Source organism: Panthera uncia (genome assembly GCF_023721935.1).
Source record: "Panthera uncia isolate 11264 chromosome B3 unlocalized genomic scaffold, Puncia_PCG_1.0 HiC_scaffold_1, whole genome shotgun sequence".
Lineage (NCBI taxonomy): Eukaryota > Metazoa > Chordata > Mammalia > Carnivora > Felidae > Panthera > Panthera uncia.
The window spans coordinates 69,117,326-69,138,314 of NW_026057582.1; the positions used below are offsets into that span (position 1 = coordinate 69,117,326).

At 32.8% G+C, this 20,989-nt stretch overlaps 1 protein-coding gene across 4 annotated transcripts in view; it reads left to right on the forward strand.

The window, feature by feature from the left end:
- Positions 1–20,989, forward strand: part of NOVA1 (NOVA alternative splicing regulator 1) — a 150,066-nt gene that overhangs the window by 19,906 nt on the left and 109,171 nt on the right. The window lies entirely within an intron of this gene.

Consider the following 20,989-nt stretch of genomic DNA (forward strand, 5'->3'; position numbering starts at 1 on the left):
GAACTAGGGCAGCAGGCTACACCATATATGATGACTTTAAGTATTAATTCCAAAACTTTCACTGTCATCCTGATTGATGATCTTACGTCCTGTTTCACTGAGAAAATAAAAGTAATTAAAAGAAATTTCATAAGCTCCCATCACCAGATCTAGCCACCTAACTACATCAGTGCCTATGTAGTCTGTATTTTCTCTTATTCCAATAAACTGTCCCTGCCCATACCAAAGGCTAATCCTCCACTTTTATTCTAGATTTCATTTCCTCTTAGCTACTCAGGAATGTTTTAGCAATTCTTTCTTCTTCTTATGTTATCAGTATACCAGTCAACAGCATTTGACAGTGATCACTGTCTTCTCTTTAAAGCATTTCATTTTGCTTTGAGCACACCTCTGCCTCACTGATTGCAGCTTCCAGTTTCCTTTGCTGGTTTCTTCTCATTTTCCTGAGCTCAGTCCTTGGACCGCTCCATACTTTTTCTTGTACATGTTTACACCCTTGGAGATCCTATTCATATTCAGTGTCATGGCTTTAAATAACCATCTGTTCTTCCATGACTACCAAATGTTTATATCCATTCTGGACCTTTCATCTGATCTCTAGACTAATGATGCAGTTACCTACTGGGTATCACTTGTATGTCTAATAAATATGTTAGAATGAAATATTCTGATCTTTCAAATCTTCAAATCTACTTCTCCCATGTCTTCTCTATCTTAATTGCAACCTCATCCTTACAGCTGCTAAGGCCAAAAATCTTGGAGTCATCCTTACTTTCTCTCTTTCTGTTAAAGTTTACATTGAATCCATCATAATTCCGACTTTGTTCAAGATTATTTGCCTAATGTGAAAGCCAAAAGCATATATTAAAAACAAAGTAAATATTGTAAAAATGCATTCTGTTCTGCTTACCCAGGTGCAGAATCAAGGAAAGATGTAGTTAGCTGTGAGTTCAGTGTTAAAACTCTGGAGAGTGACAGAAAGTAACCTGTCCTAGTTACTGGATTGACCAGACTGAGCCCTCGAATTGTTCATTGTTTCAAAAGATAAAGCAATGGGAAATCTAGATTCATGTTTAATTTTATGTTATAGGGAAGTCTATAGGAAATAATCTGTATTCTAAGGATTATAAGTATCAGTACAATCATAATAGTAGCATAAATGTTTTATACCTGCAGGAATTGATTTTCAGAGAATAAATATGAAGCAGTAGAATTAAGAAAATTCTAAATAATGCCAGTTCATTGGATTGTATCAAAATTGAATCTTTTGAATGTTGAGGACATAGTTTAAAATGCAAACTGTTAGTTTAAAATGTAAACAATATATACATTGTGAATGATGGTTAAATATATACTGAACCATTTGGAATATTGTGCCAAATCAAAACTTCATCTTTTTTTGAGGATTATACCTTAAAGAAAATACACACCTAAAAAAATAAATTACCTGAGTGGTAATTGTTTTCCTATAAAATATTTTGAGATACTTTTATGCTTGTCAACTGGGAACTTCCTCATTTTGCTGTCTGTCCATGAAATATTATTCTAGTTAATGGACTTCATTTCTCTTTCTAATTTAAATCAATTAGTTTTCACTTTACTATTTTATGTTTCTCATTCTGAAGTCAGTTATTAAAGGAAATTGTATTATTTCAAACACAAGGAGAAAAAAATAATTGAGTTTTTATAGTGCTAATATATTTTCAATAAATAATTATGTATAACAATTTTGATTTCTTTCTAATTATACATTTCATTGGTATGTCTTCCTGGCAAAAGATCTTTGATCTCTGGAAATAATCTGCCAGAATAAGATAAAATCAATCTGTATACCTGTCAATGTATAGATGATTCAGTAGAGGAAGTTTCAGTAGAGGAAGGAAAGCTGATGGATGTGGCCTCCTGGAATTTAGGGGCAAGAATGTGTGTATGCATTTGATTTCATTTTTACATGCAACATTTAAATTTGATTTTTGTGGCTCAAAATTTTAGCTTAAAATTTGTGACTTAAAACATTTTATTTTGGCATGCTTAGTAATTACATACTTCTTTCTTAAATCATTCCTTAGTATTATTAGTGCTCATTTATGTGAGATGTGAGTTTGCACATCATTCTTACATACTATTTTAGAAATATCTATATGATACTATTTTCATACAGGTGATAGAGACAGATTTTATATAGGCTTTTCTGATTCCAAAGCCCATTCTCTTTTTATCATATCATATTATGTTGTCAAAAAATCCTTTCAGTGAAAGCAGTTTTCCCATATTTTACTCATTTTGAAGTTTTTTTAATTAAAATTTATTTTTAAAGTATTATTACATCATTGGCTGGTTTCAGCATACTCAAGTCATGCTTTTAAATTTTCATCTGTGTAAAATAGCTTTAAGATTTGTCTGCATAAGCAAATAAAGCATATTTAGACTATGGTTATATTTAATAAAAGTTATATATGAGAATGAAATATAACTGGAATTGTAACCTAATTGCTGATTCATAACTTGATATTGTTTCTATAAATTTGGTATTGACTCAGTTAAAGATGTGAAGTAAAGATTTACTTATTTATGTACTTAGCTAGCAAATATTTATTAAGTGTGAATTGCATAGTGGGCAGTTCACTATGTGCAGAGATATTAAAGACCAAATATCCTCTCAGAGAGAGGATATGAAATGAAGCTGGAGTGTCTGTCTAGAGGGTCTTTTAGTTGTGTCAAATAATTCGGAGTTTTATTTATTTTAAATCTAATTGCATATAATATGTTAAAACGACTTTCTAAATCTCTAGTTATTACATATTCAAACCTATATGGATGATCAAAACACCTATATGGTAGAGGGTATTTGCAGTTGTCAGAGAATTATTTAGTTAGAATTTACCTAGGACATATTTGACAATATAGTTAGCATTTTTTAATATTAAAAGGCATTATGTTTGGAGTAGCTGGCTAACTTTAAAAATGTGAAGTTATTAGGTAACTATTTTCTGATAACATTTTTTTTTTAAGTTTTAAGTAACCATTCATTTGTATGGCTCTGTTTAAAGCTGGAACCAAAAGTTGTTTGCTGCAAAATATAGCTTTATATTAAGACTTTGTTAAAGAGAACGATGTGGATGGAAACTATCAGAATTAAATGATTTGAAATTAAATATGAGTGACATTACCAAAGTAGCAGTGAATGTGTTACATTCTACACTAACCATATCATTACTGTTTTACTTTTTCCAGTTTTATGGTATCCATTTCTGTTCTTGAAAATCTTTAAAAATGTGTAATCCTTGTTTTCTTGAACTGTCATTATTTAAGATAAAAGTGTAGGGTCTGATGTTGCTCAGCCTCATACTTTTATTGTCATCCACTTTTTGTACTTTTGCTCTGAGGTCACTGAGCATCCCTAGATAAAAGACTAAAATTGGACCAATTGATTCTGCTATTCAGCATAGCATATTATTTCCAATTGAGCCAGCTCATGTTTGTTTGTTTTTTCCTTTCAGTAATCTCCATTTAGCTCTCTATCCTGTGCCTGTGCTTCAAACTTTCCATCTTTGTCAGCCTAGCAATTCACCCAACACCTTCATACTCTGTAAATGAACTTGCTTCAGTTTCTTGAGATCATCTTCACAGACCTCCATTAACTTCTTTTATACTTTATATTACTCTGTAACTTTGCTTTTAATCTTTTCTTACATTTATCTTTTGAGATGGAATTCTCTCTTCATCTTTTGAGGCTATATTTCAGCCTGTTTCTTTTTACCTTTTTTAGACTCTTGTTTTATTATCTCATTCTTTTGGATCTTTTTATTTTTTTCATTAGATCCTTCTCTTTGGCTTAGAAATCTCTTCAGTTCTTACTTATCTTAAAGTACAAAACACTACATCCTTTCTTTGATTCTGATAATTCTCTTATGGTTACGCCTCTCATCCCTCTGCAAATTTTCTTGAAAGCATAATCTGTATGCTGAATTTCCGTTTTCTCAACATTCAATGCTCCTGAAGTTATTCAACTCTCTTAAAGTTTTGTTATCTCTTAGTTCTTTAACTCACTGAAATAACTTTTTCAATTATCTAGTCATCACCTTCTTAATTTTCTGGAGTATTCCATGTTGATAATCACTCTCTTGATACTTTTCTTCCTTTGACTTTGTTGACATCGTAAGATTCTGTTTCTCTTACTGTCTTTCTAACTGTGTCTTCTTAAGCATTTTGAGGAGTTTCTCTTTTTTAAATCATCCCCTCAATGTAAAATTACATTAGATTTTGTCCTTGCTCCTATAGTTTTTTCTGACTTTATTACCTTTGTTCAGATCATTCTTAAGACCATATGTTTAGCTCAAAACTGTTTTGAACTTTAATTTGTGTAGTTCTCATCATAGATTTCATGTATTTCAAAAAAAGCTGATTATTATTTATTTTTTATTTTTTTTAACATTTATTTATTATTTAGAGACAGAGAGAGACAGAGCATGAGCATGGGAGGGGCAGAGAGAGGGGGAGACAGAATCTGAAGCAGGCTCCAGGCTCCGAGCTGTCAGCAAAGAGCCCGACGCAGGGCTCGAGCTCATGAATTGTGAGATCATGACCTGAGCCACCCAGGTGCCCTTAAAGCTGATTATTTAAACCTTATTTACAATCTTTCTGTTACCTTGCCCTAAAAGTACAAGTTCCTTAATATGGTTCACATGATTTGCCCTTTTACTCTTCTTTCCAGAAATAGTTGGTTTTCTTTCCATCTTAATCCTTTATTAAATGAAACACACACAACATATCCACATGCGCGTGCACACACATGCGCACACACACACCACTATTCCTATGTATCATTAAGGTTCCTACTTATATATGTCATCATTTATAAAGTCTTTCGTGACCATGAAAATCTAGTTAAGGCACCCTTCTTTTATGCTCATGAAGCATTCTGTTCTTAATGTTCATTGCAATTGTAAATCTTATCTAGCAGAGTAAACTACTAGCTCATTGATAATACAGACCATATCACCTTTACTTACAGTGTATCCCTAATATTTGACATAAGATCTTAATGAAAATGTAGTCTCTTTCTTTTGAGTACCCTCAGCATGTAGAGATCATTCCCTTGTTTGGCAACACCACAGTGGCAGGGTACTCCCAAAGAGAGACTGTCTGATCTCAGTTGTTCTCTGTTCTCTTTAGAATGTAAGATACTTATTTCCTCCTTCTTCCCTTCTTCAGATTCTAGTTTCCAAAACCGCAGGCAATATGAAAGGCATAATTATTCATTATATTACATATGTATCAAAATCTTTTTTTTTTTAATGTCTTATTTATTCTTAAGAGTGAGAGCAGGAGCAGATGAGCGGCAGAGTGAGAGAGGGACACAGAATCTGAAGTAGGCTCCAGGCTCTGAGCTATCAGCACAGAGCCTGATGCAGGGCTTGAACTCACAGACTGCGAAATCATGACCTGAGCCGAAGTCAGACACTTAACCGACTGAGCCACCCAGGCGCCCCTGTGTCAAAATCTTTTAATCCGTATTGTTTAGTCTCTAATCCAAAATAACACGTCACCAGTCTTTGCTCTCTACTTCACTAATCTGTAAGTCAGGTGTGAGTTGATATAGAGGAAGGGAGAGAACAAATTCTGTAACCCATCTACTTCCATATATATGTGGTCAGTAGACTGACCAGGAACAATACTTATGCGTATTTGTAATCTGTGAAAAGAAGCATTTCACAGAATTTAGGAGGATTAAATGAGGGAGAACATGAATGATACATTGAACTTAGGCCTGTTTGGAATTATTTTAAAAGGTAAAGTGCCCACATACTATAAAACTTATGGAAGATTCTATTTCTGCATATTACAGTATCGTAACACTGCTTCCTGAAGAGGTGATTCAGGAGATGATAGTTGTGCGAGAGTGATTTACCCTTATGTGTTGTTTTGGGAACAAAATGCCACTGCAACTTTTATCTGTGGTTTTAGAATATATATGTATATGTGCATGTAAATGTGTCTGTATATTTGTATATAAGTGTACATATATATTATATAGATAATAGCCCTCCTTAATCTGTTTTGCTGAGAAGTTCACCTTGACAACTGCAGTCAAGTGATGAGATTTTCAGTGCTGAGATTTGCAGTGCTACAATCACAGTGACTGAGGATGGATAACTTTAGTCAACTCAGTTTTTGGAAATAATAATTTATATCTTTAGTGAGGGAGAAAAGTATTTCCTCCTGTTACCTTTTTTGACATTTACTGTTGTAGATCCTTTCATATAAAGAACCAAGAATGAAAGTTGTAAAGCCATTAAGTAATGAAAACAATGGACTCCTATTTCTGTATTGAATCAGAACTTCAAAATTATTTGGGCTTATTTCATTATGATACTGAAGATCACAAAGAAATAGTATACTATTGAGGAACTAAAGATTTGAAACAATCTGGGACTAATTCTTTTCAATTAGAAAATTGCCTTAGGCTACTTTCTCAAGTATTACAGTAGTTGAAATTGGGTGTGGTAATTATTCGTCATTAATAATGGGCAAGTTTTACGTCTTAAATTTTGCCGCTTTGAACTTTTTGATAGTTTGTATACCTAGATCTGAGTCTTATCCAGTTACTTTCCATGATAAACAGAATTTTCTAGATAAAGAAATAAGATTGCTATGCACATGTAATTTTTAGAAATTAGATTGGAAACATTCTTTAACACTCAACTATATCATCCTTATCCACTTCTTGGTCTTTGTTAATATTTTAATCATCTGTTTTGTTGTCAAGAAATATGATCTAATAAACTGCATGCAAATGCAGACTATAATTCAGGCTTTTAAATAATTCACATTTCCTGTTCATTCAATCAAAATGTTTGTGTTTTTGGGGAGGAAAATGGGGAAGAAATGAATTAAAATGTAGTATGATATTCTATATGCAAGATACTTTCCTCAGTTCTTTCATTTCAGTGATTTTTCATTTCTAGAAGTGTTGTTTGATTCTTTTTCAGATTTCTTTGCCCATATGTTTACAAGACTCTACATACTTATTTTAAATTCTCTGTGATAATTCTGCTGTTTCTTTTTTCTGCTGGTTGTAGCCATGCTTCCTTGTGCATTTTGTAAATTTTTTGTTGTTAATTTTTGTTATAGTTCATGTAGGAATTTTTGAAACCTTGGATAAAGGTGGTTTCCTTCAGAGTGATGTTGCATTTACTCTTGTAAGGTGGCTGTGGTCAATCCTAATTGGAACAACTTGAAACTGAATTCTTGGCTTGAGGTCATTTGAACTACGGAGGTCTGAGTTCAGGCTGAAAACCTGCTTGAAAGTGGACTTGTAGTTATGAATTCCCAGAAATTCCTCCTCCACACTTTCCAAGTGTGTGTGCTGGGGGACTTGTCAGAATGAAAAGATGTTTCTGTTTAACTCTTACACTGTATTGGTGTCAGGATTATTGGGGACTCTTCCTAGGCTGTCCACCTTGGACATACTCTGTGCTTTTTTTTTTTTTTTTCCTAATCCTTATGGTCAGGAAGATAAAAAGACAGAAGCTCAGATTACCTTGGTTCATCAAATGTACTCAAAGTGAATATGCTCTCAAATGTTCTACTTACTCATCTGGGTTCCTGCATTCATTTAGGTCTTGACTTCGATATATATTACTGTCTTGCTAGCTAACCAATGCCATTGAAGAATGTGTTAGTATTTTTCCCCAGTATGTTTAGATGTTTCAGGCAGAAAAGCTGATCTGATTATCTAATGTACTATTTTGTAATATATAAAGAATGCTATATTTTTTTATACCAAATTATCTTACCTGTTTCCCCTAGGTACTCTTGTAGTCAGTACATGTATTAAAACCATTTCAGAAATGAGGTTACCTGACCTAAGTCATGCAGCTGTAACTGAAGAAGGTTGATCTTTATACAGATTGATCTATCTGACTCCAGAGTCCATGCTCTACATTGTACAACACTGCTTGCATGTGAGTTTAGATTCTTCATCTACAAATATTTGTTCTAAATAGTATTCATTTTTTGGGGCGCCTGGGTGGCGCAGTCGGTTAAGCGTCCGACTTCAGCCAGGTCACGATCTCGCGGTCTGTGAGTTCGAGCCCCGCGTCAGGCTCTGGGCTGATGGCTCGGAGCCTGGAGCCTGCTTCGGTTTCTGTGTCTCCCTCTCTCTCTGCCCCTCCCCCGTTCATGCTCTGTCTCTCTCTCTGTCCCAAAAATAAATAAAAAACATTGAAAAAAAAATTAAAAAAAATAAATAAATAAATAGTATTCATTTTGTTGATCATTGGTGGTATATATAAAGAAATGGAATCCTGAATTCGTATCTGCAAGGAGTCTTGAGAAAGAAGATATAATAACCATTACTATACTGTAGAGTTAGCAGTATGTGTCAAAAACAGGTCATAAGTGCACTGGGATTCCTTTACAAAAAAAATCTATTTTCTATTTTCCCTACATCTCTCCTGTTATCCCAATGTTATCTGCTTAGTTTTTTTTCTAACATCCCAGCAGATCCTTCCTTATAGCCATCTTTCCCTTAACTTTCTCATAGCAGTCCTGTCAGTATTTTTGTTAGGATTTGTCACCTCGTAAATATCAAGAAACTCTTCAGGCGTTACAAATGCATGCAGAAATAAACATAATACGGTATTTGCCAAGCTTTTCTCAGTAAAGACACAGTAGTGCAGGAGAGCTTTATTGATTACCAAATGGAAAACTATTAAATAAGAAAAAGCATAACTGGTTCATCTTGAGCAAGAAAAAAATTGCTTAAGATGTTCAGATGTTTTTCCTTTTGAGATAGCTACTTCAGATTTAATAGATTTGAGAAAATGGAAAGTTAATGAAGCAGAAGAGTGGAAATGAAACAGGTATAAAATAACCATGTGCATAATAGAAGTGATCTTATTAACAGTTGTCCAGATTAGGTTACTCTAACCACTACCAAACTATTCAAATCAAACAAGATGTGTAAATGTTGTAGGATAATGCAAATAAGAGAAACTATAAATAAATTTTTCTAAAAGCATTCTTCATAAATTACATTTAAAATTGATTATACTGTATATTATTTTAGATTTTAACATTTAAATCAAAAGTACATAGACTTTAATACAGTTGCTGTTTAGATTATAACTTAGCATCTTTTTTGTGAAGTTTATTGGGAAAAGTGAGCTAAATTAAAGGAAAGTATTTTTATAGGAAATTAAATGGATTTTTTTTCATTTTCTAGTCATTCATTGAACTCATTTTCTGTGAGAGATACTTCTGAGTACTACTGAAGAAATATATGAGGTTCTACTTTTGGGAGAGGCAAAAGAAAAATATGTTTGTCTAAAGATTGGTCTCTTAGGGAAGATTTTAAAAAGTAGCATTTAGCCCTTTAAAAAGTATGTGAATGGCTCTATTTGCTTTTCTGATCTCTTATTATGATCACTCCTGTTGTCTTCTAATTTTTATTGATAATGGAAATTACCAATGTCAATAAGAAATACCAAGTAAGAAAGAATAATTATAATGGGTCTTCTTTCTCAGTGTCTGTTATTTTACTTTTAGAACTATAGTTTTTGCTTTCATAGTCTCGGTCATATTATGGGATTAATTTTCATATTAGTTAAGAGGTAAAATAGTAGATAATAAGGGACAGAATGTAGCAAAATGATAACAATAGTGATAATAATACAGCTAACATTTATTGACCATTTACTGTTTATAAGACTATATTCAACACACTACATATTATTCGTTCTGACCAGTAATTTTATGAAGTAGGGTCTATTCTTTTTTTTTTAATGTTTATTTTTCAGAGAGAGAGAGAATGGGGGAGGGGCAGAGAGAGAGGGAGACACAGAATCCAAAGCAGGCTCCAGGCTCTGAGCTGTCAGCACAGAGCCTGACACAGGGCTTGAACCCAAGAACCCTGAGATCATGACCTGAGCCGAAGTCAGATACTTAACCGATGGAGCCACCCAGGTGCCCCTGGGTCTATTCTTACATATAAAAAACTAAAGCACACACAGAAAAAAAGTTAAATCACTTTCCCTAGGTACTTAGTTGTAACCACTGAAGCCAGACTAGAAAACACATGTATATAGCAGTCTGCATACAGTTGATTTTTAATGGTAATTCTTGTTCTGGTGACAATGAACTAGACCTGGAATTTGAAGCTACTGATAATATAGAATAGTTCTGTTAATAGCCTTCAAAATAGATATAATATTTTCTTAGAAGTTGCAAATCTGTTATGTACCCTGTGTCTAACCTTAAACTCTGCTTAAATTCTTTAACCATGGCATTAAGATTTGGTTAGCTGTTTTGTTATGTCAAAACATAACATTATGACATTTTTGTTTTTTACTTTACCATGATTCTGAAACAGTATTTCATCATTCATGTAATTCATGTAGTTTTGTTCAAATTATATTTTCATCTGTGACTTTCTCCTCCATGCAGCATGTTTTCCTACCAGTTTTTCAGTTTTATTGTATTTTCTTTCCTTTTGCTCATTTAAATGCTGTATAATGATCATAGATCGATTTCTGAGTTACTATGTTTTTTTTTCTATATGAATGCCCATTTTATGTCTTTCTTTTTTTGTTGTTTATTTTATTTTTGAGAGAGAGAGAGTGAGTGGGGGAGGAGCAGAGAGAGGGAAACACAGAATCTGAAGCAGGCTCCAGGCTCTGAGCTGTCAGCACAGAGCCCAATGCCCGGCTTGAACTTACAAGTCCTGAGATCATGACTTGAGCCGAAGTCAGACAGACACTTAACCGACTTAGACACCCAGGTGCCCCTATAATGTCTTTCTTTATTTAAGAACTTTATCTTTACTTTGTGTTCTCATGCTCCTTTTTTCTTGTGTCACATTTTCAGTACAATCAGGGATTAAAGAAGATTAAAAAGAAAATGTGGTGGTCCTGGTTTTAAGTTAGTTTCATTTGTTAGTGACTTCTTTTTATTATGTAGTTAGTTCATTTCCATCCAGTATCATTTGGTCCTTACTGTAGAACAGTGTTCAGTGCTAGATTACACAAATGAATGAGCATGGTCTGCCTTTTTTCTTTGTCTATGCAGTCTCTTAGAGTGTCTTGGCCTCATATCATACTGAACTTTTGGTCTTTTATATATGGAAGCCAAGAAGTAATAAGACAGATCTAGAATAAGACAAGAAAGAAAAAAGGTAAGGGAAAGAAAAGAGTAGAGAGTGGTGGACTGTGGGAGCAGGTGTGCAAGCACTGTTGTACTGGGACAACAGCAGATACTGTGGCACAGAAAGAAGCCCCTGGAGGACAGAATGTCTTTGTAATCTTGCAAGCGGAAAGGGTGCTTAACAGACCTCAAGGGCAGCACTGTAAAATAGTGAAAGTCTTAGCCACAGGATAGTTTCCCATCATCTGTTTTGGGGTAGAGGATAAGTCAAATAGCTACCTAGATATTAAAAATGATAACATTTTGTTATTGCAGAAGTGCAAGAGTCCAGGTACAGTGCGTATAGATGAAGAGCAAAGTCAAACAGCTATTGTGGTTTTTTTCCAGACAGAAAGGCCAATGACAGAAGTGAATTTTCTCAGTATTGACTTAACAAGGTGACAGCTCCTCCTGACTTCAATAGCTCTTGCGTTTTATCTTTTGTTATTTACACTTCCTTGCCACACAGTATAATTACTGATGCTCACAGTGATGATCTTACTGTATCAGAAATGTTTAAGTTGCATACCTAATGTTTTATGAAGTTAGGGATATATATGATACATTTTAGAAAAATTTCCATAAATGTATTTAAAACTCAGGTATAGTACTTAAAGGTTTCACTTTTTAAAAAAAATACTATGATGGGAGAAAACCCAGTCCCTACCTGAAATCAATTTGCATATCTCATGTGTAATGCAGAGACCTTAAAGTAAATTTCATCATGTAGGTTTTAAAATAATTTTATCAAAAAGGACTTAAAGCATTTTACATAAGTACAAATTGCAAATTAGTATGATTTTTTTGTTGAGCCATAAATGACTTGTAACATTATGTATATGAAAGATTTAACATTTTTATCTCACAGAAACACTAAACCAGACATACATGTTAGACATATTTTAATAATTAAAATAGTCCTTTACCACATTGTTTATATATTACAGAGTAATAGGGTTATTTACTATCAGTTTTGTTATAGTTTTCACCCATTTAACTAACTTACCATATTTAGTAAGAGAAAGAACAAAGGCTTTGAAATAAGTCCAAATAGAGTATGAATTTGTCTTTTCATTTCATTTGTTAACACTGTGATCTTTGGGCAAGTGGCTTGATCTCTTTTAGTTTCCTAGTATAAATATGGATATGGGAGTACCTGTTGCAAAGAGCTATAATGAGTGATGATGTACATAAAAACTATAAAAATACAAACTGAGCCCTCAGTAACTCATGTTGTCTCAGTATAAAGCAGCATGTGGTTACAAAATTATGTAAGAATGGCTTCTTGATTTTTACCTTAATTAGCAGTGCTTGAGGTTCTCCGTATGTACCAAAGAAGAATGACTCAGATCTACACAAAACTTATTAGTAAAGTTAATTGTAATTAAAATTGTTTGACATTTCTTCTTTCACTACTCTTTATTTATTAAAGTAGCCATTGTATATAGTTTCTTCAGGCATGGATGTGAAATCGTGTTGTGGAAAACTTTTGTTTTTGGAAAATAATTATTACTCTGTATCACATGTATGCCAGTTCACTGCTTAAACATTTTCCATCAGAACTGAAAGTATGTTGAGAGTTTATATCCCAGGGGATTACAACAGAAAGGGTGAGAAGCAGCTGAGCAAGGAATTGAAGAATGAATGCTGACTAATTGTCCCATTTATGCTCCGTATTCACTGGCAACCAAGTAGTTCTACTTTTAATTTTAGTCTTTATTCTTATACAACCAAAGAAACAGTAGGTTCTGTTTACAGAAAATGCTCTACTTAAAAGCAGTTGCAGTTTCAGAGAAGAAAAAAGCATTAGAAGTTAACAGGTCTCAGGGAAGGGAATGAATTATGTGTAGTGATGTGACAGTGCTGTAAAATATTTTAAAAGTCTCTGGAATTAGGAGCCCCTGGGTGGCTCAGTTGATTAAGTGTCTGACTTCGGCTCAGGTCATGATCTCGCCATTTGTGAGTTCGAGCCCTGCGTCAGGCTCAGTGCGGTCAGCTAGGAGCCTGGAGCCTGCTTCAGATTCTGCGTCTGTCTCTCTACCCCTTCCCTGCTCGTTCTCTGTCTCTCTCTTTTTCAAAAATAAACAAACATTAAAGAATTTTTTTAAATTTCTGGAGTTAGATTTCCTACTGAATTTGGAATTTTCTGTCTTCCATTCATTAGCTATGTAAACTCCAGCAGTTTACTTAATCTGTGTTTCAGTTTTCTTGTGTGTAAAATAGGAATAGAAATAGTACCTATGTCACAAAATTGTGAGGATTACATTAGTAAATACGTATAAAGCAATTCATACAGAGCAGTTCATACACAGCAATTGGAATAGTGCTTGACATATTGTAATGTTAGTTACCATATTTAACTAGGTCTAAAAGTACCATTGTTTGTAAGATAAACTATTACTTTATGTACCAAGAAAGAAAAAAGTGTAGAAGGATATGTGTCTTAGAATCATTGCCATATAATATTGTTATTAGGTAAGTAAATTTAATAAGCTTTTCATATTGTGATTCTTCTAAAGGTAATGTTTTTTTTTTCTCCTTCTGTGTTATATTGGTAATATTTCACTGACTTTAACCAGATACATTATTTATTTTAGGGGAAAAATAAAAATATGACAAACCATGTATGGAAGTATTTAGTTTGTACAACTCTTGTTTTGTCAATTTATAATTTTTGTGGGAGAAATTCTCATTTTAAATTTATAAAGTAAATATTATTTGGCATTCTATTTTGAACACACTTTCATATATCTCTAACACATTCATAATAATAGCTTGTAGTTACGTCCTTTGGAACCTATAAGATTCTAAAGTGTTTTGCAAATAACGACTATATATTGTGTTTAATAGATTTATAATGCTGAGTAGAACATAGTAGTAAAGATAACAGCCTCTGGGATGAAATTGCCTGCATTTAAATGTCAATTCATTCACTTATTAACTACTAAAGTCACTTTGCCCCTGTGTGCCTTTCTTTTCATATCTGTAAAATGGAGACTACTTCACAGAATTGAAATTTATGTGAAAAGTGCTTAGGACAGTGGCACTTAGAAAGTACATTGTGCTTGCTTGCTTGCTAATTTTTTATGTTAATTTGATTTTGCATTGTAAGTATTTTTTGAAGTTCTAATAAATTTTATTAACCAGAATTGTTAGTAAGCCAGATTATTCTAAATTTTACATTTGTTTGTTTATTTGTTTATTTTACTCTTTTAAAATGTAAAAAAAAGACAGACCTAGGGCTGTTTAATGCAGGACAGAGTGTTCTGTATACTCCAGAGATCTGGTGCAAGTATGATAATTGGTATGCATAATAACACCTAATCATCGAGAAGGTAAGGAATGATATTTGATCACTCAAGATTATGTGTGGTAATTAAAAATATCTCTTTAATAACAAATTGTGAAAAAAGGAAAGTTTTGTCACTTGAAGGTATATGTTTCAATTCATGTCTGGATTTTATGTGAAACAGTGCTGGTGCTGGGTAATTTAGATTATTACTAAGTTAAAGTTTAGAAATTGACATCAGTCATGTATTACTTCACTTTTTAAGTAGGCAGTTTATCTAATTTACTTTCTTAGATTGATTTTAAAAGCTTAAATAATATATGCACAAAAAGCAAAAAAAAAAAAAAATTGAAAGAATTGAAACTAAATGACTGCATTCCCGTTTCACTGCCTGACGTCTTCCACAGTCCTGCTCTCTGGAGGCTGTCACTTTGCACTTTTGGAGCTGTTTCTTATAGCATTTCCATATCTTTAAATAATACATAAAATTTTTTTTAATGTTTATTTTTTGAGAAAGAGAGAGACCCAGAGCACGAGTGGGGGAGGGGCAGAGAGAAAGAGGGAAACACGGAATCTGAAGCAGGCTCCAGGCTCCAGGCTCTGAGCTGTCAGCACAGAGCCCCACACGGGGCTCAAACCCACGAATTGTGAGATCATGACCTGAGCTGAAGTCAGGTGCTTAACCGACTGGGCGCCCCCATATTTTTAAATAATACTTTTAAACTGTTGTGTATTGATTGATCAATTTTATCTTTATTAATTTCACTTTTTATTAGTTGGAGATTTATTATTCTTGTATTTAGTTACCTTGTTCTCATGTATTTACACAGTAGTCACTCCATTTTCTCAACATACTTACCCAGTAATTTTGCATTATATCAGCACTGTTATATTATCAATATGGCTACTTTTCGAATGAAGTAATGCATTCTAATTGTCTCCTTTGTCTTGCTTTCCCCTTTTTTCTGCAGTTAGTAATTACTTCATTTTTGTTTGCTTACTTTTTGTGTACCTACTATTTTTTCCCTTAAGTATTTCAACATGTTATATGCATATCAATAATTTCTTTGAATGCTCAAATATGATTTCAAACACTGTATCAAATACAGTGTTTTTTTTTTTTTTTTTTTTTTTTGTCTGGAGACTTCTCTTTCCATTATGGTCTGTTCTCCATTTAGATTATTTGCTTTCTACTCCTAGTACGTAGTGAATATCTTGGGGCTTCCCTTAGCTATTCTGCAGGGCCAAATCCTTTAGTTCCTGAATCCCATGCCCCCTCCCCTTTTTCCTTTTTTTTTTTAAGAAGTATATTTTATTTTTCAGATGCTTCCTGATAAAGGAGTCATAGAAGTTTGCTTACTTGAAAATACCTTATCCCATTATCACTTTTGATATTAGCTTATATAAATAATTGCAATTTATAAAATGAGTTTTCCTCAGAATTATCAAGGCATCACTCCCATTCTCTTTTCTCTCTTTTTTTTTTTACTTTTTTTTTTTTTTTTGCTACTTATTAGGACATTTTCTAGACTTTCTATTTCATTGAATATTTCATTTTAGCTACTTTTATTTTCTAAATGTTCTTACTGTTTCTCTGATTTTTTTTCTTTTTTTTAACATAGCACATTGTTCTTATTTTGTGACTGTAATTATCATTTCTTATGTCTAGGAGGATGGTATTTTTTTTTTTAAGTTTTCTTCTCTTTGTGTTGTATTTCCTTTGAGTACTTTTCTGTTTATTTATGTTGGTTTTAGTCTTTCCTGTTGGAGACTTTTCTGAAAGCCTGGGCTTAATGAAGTACTACAGATTAGGTTGGAAGCTGCGTGTCTGGGGACAAGAATTGTTGCTTCGTGAGGCTTCATGAAGATGATCAAGTAGAGAGCCAGAATTTTTCTTGGAGATGCCAGATTGTGGTATCTATGTATCTATTCTCTGGAGTCTTAAAAGTTCTCCAGTGAGTTTGCAAATATTCTTTCTGAGTGGTTTACATCTACCTGCCAATTTGTAGGAACCAGTTCCGTTCCAATTGACCCTTGTTCCTTGATGTTTATATATGTTGTGCTTGCTAATGTTAGGAACATCTCTGATCTTCTAGAAGTGACAGAAAACATGTGAAATTAGGGTAGTTTAGCCTGTGTGTAAAAATGTTCTCTGTATAGCCTTTTAGAGAATCCCTCAGTATTCATTGCTAACATTACCTCTGCGTTTCTGGGGTTCCATTAAGCAAATTATCTTGATTCTATTATCCTGTTTTTTCTGCCACTTAGTTTTCAGCTTCCTCTACTGTGCTGAATCACTAGACTTCTGCCCGACTTTTTCATTTTCTGAAACCATGTTTAATTTCTTGTTTGCTGTTGTCTTCTGTACCATTTTCTTTGTCCTTTGGTCATTTTAGTGGAGTTTGAAAAGGTAGTGTGCTGAATCTGCCATATTTACCGTAACAGTGATATTATTAATAATAATACTAAGTAGCATTTATCCAGTACTTTACCATGTGCTAGATTTATTCTTAGTATTTTAATGCAGATTTTCATTTAATCTTCAAACAAATTTCATTAGAAAGACACTACTGTTATCCTCATTTTATAAATGAGGGAACAAAGTGAGAAGTAATTTGCCTAATGCCACATAACTAGTAAATGGCAGAAAGATTTGAATCTGGGAACTTGTAGAGCCTGAGATTGCTACTTTATCATTATAGACCAGAAGTCTACAATACCTTTATGACATTTAGAGTTACTGAAATGAACACACATCTTAAAAATCACTTTAAAACAGGCAAGTCACTAGATCATTTAGAGGAAAACCTAGTATTTTATAAATATGCTGCATATAGACACATTCACAAATATACATACAGAAGTTACTTATTGAGTGAAGAGTAATTTTTCTGGTAACACAAAATTTAATATAAACTATTAATTATCATTTACCACCATTTTTATAAGTTTTTTTTTTTTTTAATGACATTTACTGTCTGAACTGAACACAGTGTTCTACATACTAGGCATACCTAAATAAAATCAGAGGACCAATAAGTTTTAGTTGATCTTATAAAAGTTTTCCCTTTATTTAAAAATTTCAGGAAAAGTGGAAATGTTTGTTTGCAAGATTTAAAGATACTGAATAAATAAAATTTTTATTTTTTAAAAAATACTATAGTCAAACACTTGAAATTTAAAATAAACTTAATTCTACATTGAGTATCACTAGCCTAAAATAAATTCTATTCAATATACTTTGAATATATATAGTTATTCAGTATCAATATCAATATAGTTATTTTCTTCATAATAATAATAAATCATTTGTATTTGTGTAATTTTTTTATCCTTTTATTTCTTCAGTATAGACAGAACCTATTGCCTTCCTGCTGAGGATATAATTTCTGAATCTAGGCAATGTACTGTCAGCACAGTGAAGCAGGAAATTATTCTCCTGTGTCAGCTGCTGCTGTTAAAGAATAAAGAAGGTTTGGGATAGGATGCAATTCTATTATCTCTACTCACAAATCTCATATGGCATGCAAATAGGTTTTAAATTCAAGACAGTTCAAAGCTTTTTGTGACAAGAGATACTCCCTGCCCTCAGTCCTTCATCTATTCTCTCTAAAAGTCCCAAGTATGTTTCAAAATTCCTTGCTTTTTTCCTTTTGCAGTGGCAGTAGTCCCCAAACTTACTCAGCTTATTTAAGTGATAGAACATGTGTAAATCATTGTGTTCTTCAGAACACCGGGAGCACTGGTATAGTGCTTAAACTTAACATTAGTAGAGCAGCAGCAGTGATAATAATAATAGCTAATAATTATATAGAACTTAATGTGAGCCAGGAACAGTTATAACTACATGCTTTCTATATTTTAATGGAATTAGTCCACACAGTAATCCTGTGACATAAAGGGATTTGCTCAAAGCATATATGTATGCATGGTCCATATATATGTGTATGTAAGTGTGTATGTGTGTGTGTGTGTGTGTGTGTGTGTGCGCGTGTGCGCGCACGTGCATATATACATATCCATAAGTATATGGAGACACATTAATTATATTACTTGGAAATGTATGTATGTATACATACATATGCAAATATATGCATATTTGTTATATACGTAAATGATTTTTTACCTGTAAAATTAAAGGCAAAGATGGGATTTGCTCATAGCTTGCCCCTAAGGTCTGTTCTCATAACTACCATGTTATGCTAATAGAATATTCTAGTATAGGCAATTAGCAGGGAGCTATCAAATATTAAAACTTAGATAAAATGTCAAAATTAGGTAGTTTTATCCCTTAATCTAATTTTATATGAATTGGGCAAAGACTGGTGTTACTTGAGTTTTATCTCCAAAAAGCCTCAGGAAGTTATAGATCATCACTTTGTTGATAGTCTCTACACTATGTTTTTACATGGCATAGATAACAAATTTATATTGTTCAATAAAGTTTTACTAAATTATTACAATGAATGATTTTAATATTATATTCCTATAACTCTGTGACAGAGGAAACTATAACAGTCAATTCTTTTTTATTTGATAAATTATTATTTTAAGGACATGTATTATTAAATATGATAAAATACATTATAGACATTATAAGGAATTCTGAGAGATTCATGTACATTTTTAGCATCCTTAAATTAGGGGATGGTCTCAGAGTCATGAAAAAGTGGGTTTTATTTTAAATGTCATTATAAAGTACATATTTGGTATATGATCTCTTGGATATCATTCATGGATATTTAGATTTGAAAATGTCGACAGCAATTGATGATAAGAGAGTCTCAAATATAAGCCTGTCTACATAATATAAAAATGGTATTAAAATTTATAGTTATCCCATATTTTTAAAAATGGGTGTTCAGTATACTTTCCAGAATTATGGGAACCAGTAGAGTATTTAATAAGTGATAAGTGTAAGATTAATTCCACATTGTTGGATGCAAACCAGATTTTATCTAATTATTCTCTTTAACACAGCTACCAGGGTATTTCATATTTTCCTAAAATTGATGGTTGTCATTTTACAAAAGATGCATTAGAGTCATAAATGGTACTGAAGCATATTTAAAGATAAATCAAAAAATGATTGCACAGAGATGTACATAGATCTACAGATCTATACACTTTAGAAAAGTACATATATATAATTTTGATCCCAAAGAGTAGAAAACTATTTCCCTCTCTTGGTGAAAAATAATCTCATAGTTAATTTAAAATTTCCTGGTCCATATAAATTTTCTGTTGCATCTGGGTAAGACCTATAATATGTAGGCAGGGAGGAAAAACTTACCCTTGCATTCTTTTGATCAGGAGTTTTCTATTTCAGTTTGCTGAGACAATATCACCTAGTTCCATCCTAATATCATCAGGTAGGCAAGGGAATTTTAGAATGATTAAAGTAAAGCATGAATATTTTTAAAAATATAACCTTAAACTCTTGGTACTGTTATATCCATAGCATTATCTGGGTTTCTGAAATTAAAATAGCACATTAAACCTAACAAAATCTCTTGGCCTATTTAAACCTTGTTTCCCAGATACAGCTTTTCTATATATAGATTACAGTTTTATTGAGTTTTATGGTATAAATTACCTTTATAAACATATAACTTAATGTGTACTGTGATCCTACAAACTGGAAATGTTACTTGCATGTGACGAAAGCAAGTTTGGTTAGCTGTATGTTTAAATTTATTTCTTACTTTGAACAGGAAGTGCTTATTATGCTCCTTCACTGTGTTCCATTTCAAGTGCAATAGCTTGAAAAAGAAGCTTCAGAATGAAAATATATTTTGGTAAGACTATAAAAAAATAGCTTCACAAAAGAATGTCATTGAAAAAATGTGGAACAAAAAAGTTTACCTCGATAAACTCATTTGCATATCAGCCATCATAACAGTGTTACCATTGTTTCTCTACCTGCATTGCACTCAAGTCACCGTATTTTAAAATTAGACATAATGTGTCTCTTGCATAATTTACTTTCATGACAATTGCTGAAAAAACAATATTATCATTTACATCTAGATTTCTAGACCTATTTCTATTTTTATGTAATTATTCTAAATCTTTTACTTCTTGATATCTTAATATAACAACCAGTTTTCTTTTTTTAATTAACAAACTTCAATTTGTAGAGCAGTTTTAGGCTTGCGGAAATATTTAATGCAAAGTTCAAGGAGTTGCCATTTACCCTTTTTTACCCCTCCTTTTCCTGTACCTCCAGAACACTGTTTCCCCTTTTATTAACATCTTGCAATAATGTAGTACAATTGTTAAAGTTGATGTACCAATATTGATACATTAATAACTGAAGTCCATAGTTTATATTAAAATGTTTTAATGTTTTTATTCGTTTGTTGAGAGACAGAGAGAGACTGTGAGTGGGAGAGGGGCAGAGAGAGAAGGATACACAGAACCCGAAGCAGACTCCAGGCTCTGAGCTGTCAGCACACAGCCCAATGTGGAGCTCCAACCTACGAACCTTGAGATCATGAACTGAGCCGAAGTCTG